The sequence below is a fragment of the Chrysemys picta genome, unplaced genomic scaffold (assembly GCF_011386835.1).
Source record: "Chrysemys picta bellii isolate R12L10 unplaced genomic scaffold, ASM1138683v2 scaf1627, whole genome shotgun sequence".
NCBI classification, from domain to species: Eukaryota; Metazoa; Chordata; order Testudines; family Emydidae; genus Chrysemys; species Chrysemys picta.
The window spans coordinates 10,001-13,619 of record NW_027054333.1 but is presented as its reverse complement, the minus strand read 5'-3'; the positions used below and the strand labels follow the sequence as shown (position 1 = coordinate 13,619).

The 3,619-nt window shown below is 72.3% G+C and overlaps 1 non-coding gene across 1 annotated transcript; it reads right to left on the bottom strand.

The window, feature by feature from the left end:
• Nucleotides 1-1,514: 1,514 nt before the first annotated feature.
• LOC135980028 (5S ribosomal RNA) lies at nt 1,515-1,633 on the bottom strand. Its single transcript, XR_010597259.1, has one exon. It is a non-coding gene; the product is annotated as a 5S ribosomal RNA (ribosomal RNA).
• Nucleotides 1,634-3,619: the final 1,986 nt, after the last annotated feature.

Genomic DNA, 3,619 nt, shown 5'->3' with positions numbered 1-3,619 from the left:
CACAGTCGTCCCTCGGAGAGCCGGGTCGGCGGCAGTGGTGGGTTTACGTCCAGCCTCCGGAGGGTGCGCGTCCTCGGAGGCGATGCAGGCGCCGCAGAGAGGCAGCCTCCGAGGCAGGGAGCGGAGCACCGAGGCTGGGGAGAGGGGAGCAGGAGCCGGGGGCTGGGGGTGGGGGTGGGGGGCGTTCAGGACAACCGGTCAAGCCCCGGGAAGCAGCTGTCAAATGTTCCAAGTCCCCACTCGGCCACCAGGTCCACCCCAGTCTAGCAATGGGGTTGACCTGGCTGACGGCCGGTTAGTATCAAGGTAAACTCACCGTCGTCCACAGGAGGGCAGCTCTCAGGCCGGCCGGCTGCGGCTGACTCTGGGGCGGCGCCCGGTCCCGGCAGCGAGGGGCGGGGGGCGCGGAGCGAGACGGGGCTAACCGGGGGGGGGGGGGCGCCTCCTGCGACTTTGGGGGCCGCGGGTCGTCAGTGGCGTGCAGGCCGGGCCTCTCCCGGGGGATTCGGGGGGGCGGTCCTGCGGGCCGGGCGCAGGGGGCTCGGGCGAGCCCGGGCCGGTCCGCCCCGGGGCCGGGGTCTCCGCCTGCGGCTCAGGGGGGCGCGGGTCGTCGGGGGAGGAAGCCCGGGGGAGCTGCACACCGGCCCGCCAGGCCAGGCCTGGCCTGGATGGCCGCGGGGGGATTCGGGGCGGTCCCGCGGGCCGGGGGCCGGGCGCAGGGGAGGCGGGGGGTCCGAGCGAGTCCGTCCCGGGCCCGGGGCCTCCCCCTGCGGCTTTGGGGTCCGTGGGTCCCCGCTGGCGGAAGCCACTGGGAGCTGGACACCCGCCGTCCGTCCCGCCTGGCCAGGCCTGGCCTGGGTGGCCGCGGGGGGATTCGGGGCGGTCCCGCGGGCCGGCGGCCGGGCGCAGGGGAGGCGGGGGGTCCGAGCGAGTCGGTCCCGGGCCTGGGGTCTCCCCCTGCGGCTTTGGGGTCCGTGGGTCCCCGCTGGAGGAAGCCGCTGGGCGCTGGACACCCGCCGTCCGTCCCGCCTGGCCAGGCCTGGCCTGGGTGGCCGCGGGGGGATTCGGGGCGGTCCCGCGGGCCGGCGGCCGGGCGCAGGGGGTCCGAGCGAGTCCGTCCCAGGCCCGGGGCCTCCCCCTGCGGCTTTGGGGTCCGTGGGTCCCCGCTGGAGGAAGCCGCTGGGCGCTGGACACCCGCCGTCCGTCCCGCCTGGCCAGGCCTGGCCTGGGTGGCCGCGGGGGGGGATTCGGGGCGGACCTGCGGGCCGGCGGCCGGGAGGGTCCGGGCCAGTCCGCCCCATGCCCGGCGTCTCCCCCAGCGGCTTCGGTGGCCCCGGGGGGGGTCCTCCGCGGAGGAAGCCGGGTGGGTGGGGAGCCGGACCCCAGGCGCCCAGACCCGTGACCTGCGGCCGCGACCTCCGACTCGGCAGGAGCGACGAGGGGCTTTCCGGCCCGTCCCCCCCTCTCCTTCCCCCCCAGAAAAGGAGAGAGAGCTGACTCGGACCGGGAAAAGCTGCCTACGGCACCTGGGATTCCCAGGCGGTCACCCATCCAAGTACTAGCCAGGCCCGGGACGGTTTACCTTCCGAGATCGGACGGGATCGGGGGCGTTCGGTCCGGTATGGCCGTAGGCACCCGGCCCCGCGCCTCCTCGCCCGCTTTCCCCTGCCGACGCCCGGGCCTGCCGCACGGTGAGCCCCGGTCGGACTGCCCCCCCCCCCTGCGGCAGGGCCCCCGTCTCTCGCGGGCCCGGTCCTTTTTTCCTTTTCGAGCTCCGGGGCCCGGGCTGGCCGCCAGAGCCCCTCCGCCCGCCCTCCCCGGCGTCGGGGAAAATACTGTCCCGGACTTCCAGTGCGCCCGATCCTGTCAGCCGGGGGGTGGGGAGGGGCAGTCCCTCGCTGCGGCCGGGGAGGGTGAGCCCAGGGCGGCTTGCCTGCCGTGCGAGGCCCCTCTCGGCCACCAGGTCAACCCCGAGTCGAAAGGGCTGAAAAATTTTCAGAGTCCCCTCCCGGGCACCAGGTCAACCCGTGGAATCGGACGGGTTCACCTGCTGGCCGGTTCGCTTCCCGGCCACCAGGTCAACCCCTAGGTTGCCGACCGGCCTACCCAGTGGCCGGTTTGCTTTCCGGCCACCAGGTCAACCCCTAGGGGTTTTAACGGGGGCACGCCCGGTGGCCTCTTTCCCGTCCGGTCACCAGGTCAACCCGGATCTCCCTCCTTCCCTGGGCGTCCCCTCCTCGGAGGCGTCAGGTTCCATTTCCCCCCCCCCCCCCAGACTTCCAGGGGCCCGATCCAGTCGGCCGGGAGGCAGTCCCTCGCTGCGGCCGGGGAGGGTGAGCCCAGGGCGGCCTGGTCCATGTCTCTAGTGGGCCCGATCCTTTTTTTTTTTTTCGAGCTCCGGGGCCAGGCCCGCCCGGGCAGCCCTCCTCGGAGGCGTGGGGCGATTCCCCCCCCCCCCCAGACTTCCAGGGGCCCGATCCTGTCGGCCGGGAGGCAGTCCCTCGCTGCGGCCGGGGAGGGTCAGCCCAGGGCGGCTTGCCTGCCGTGCGAGTCCCCTCTCGGCCACCAGGTCAACCGCGAGTCGAAAGGGCTGAAAAATTTTCAGAGTCCCCTCCCGGGCACCAGGTCAACCCGTGGAATCGAACGGGTTCACCTGCTGGCCGGTTCGCTTCCCGGCCACCAGGTCAACCCGTGGAATCGGACGGGTTCACCGGCTGGCCGGTTCGCTTTCCGGCCACCAGGTCAACCCGTGGAATCGAACGGGTTCACCTGCTGGCCGGTTCGCTTTCCGGCCACCAGGTCAACCCCTAGGTTTTAAGGGGGGGGGGACGCCCGGTGGCCTCTTTCCCGTCCGGTCAGCAGGTCAACCCGGATCTCCCTCCTTCCCTGGGCGCCCCCTCCTCGGAGGCGTCAGGTTCCATTCTTTTTTCCAGACTTCCAGGGGCCCGATCCAGTCGACCGGGAGGCAGTCCCTCGCTGCGGCCGGGGAGGGTGAGCCCAGGGCGGCTTGCCTGCCGTGCGAGTCCCCTCTCGGCCACCAGGTCAACCCCGAGTCGAAAGGGCTGAAAAATTTTCAGAGTCCCCTCCCGGGCACCAGGTCAACCCGTGGAATCGAACGGGTTCACCTGCTGGCCGGTTCGCTTCCCGGGCACCAGGTCAACCCGTGGAATCGAACGGGTTCACCTGCTGGCCGGTTCGCTTCCCGGGCACCAGGTCAACCCGTGGAATCGAACGGGTTCACCTGCTGGCCGGTTCGCTTTCCGGCCACCAGGTCAACCCCTAGGTTTTAAGGGGGGGGACGCCCGGTGGCCTCTTTCCCGTCCGGTCAGCAGGTCAACCCGGATCTCCCTCCTTCCCTGGGCGCCCCCTCCTCGGAGGCGTCAGGTTCCATTCTTTTTTCCAGACTTCCAGGGGCCCGATCCAGTCGGCCGGGTGGCAGTCCCTCGCTGCGGCCGGGGAGGGTGAGCCCAGGGCGGCTTGCCTGCCGTGCGAGTCCCCTCTCGGCCACCAGGTCAACCCCGAGTCGAAAGGGCTGAAAAATTTTCAGAGTCCCCTCCCGGGCACCAGGTCAACCCGTGGAATCGAACGGGTTCACCTGCTGGCCGGTTCGCTTCCCGGG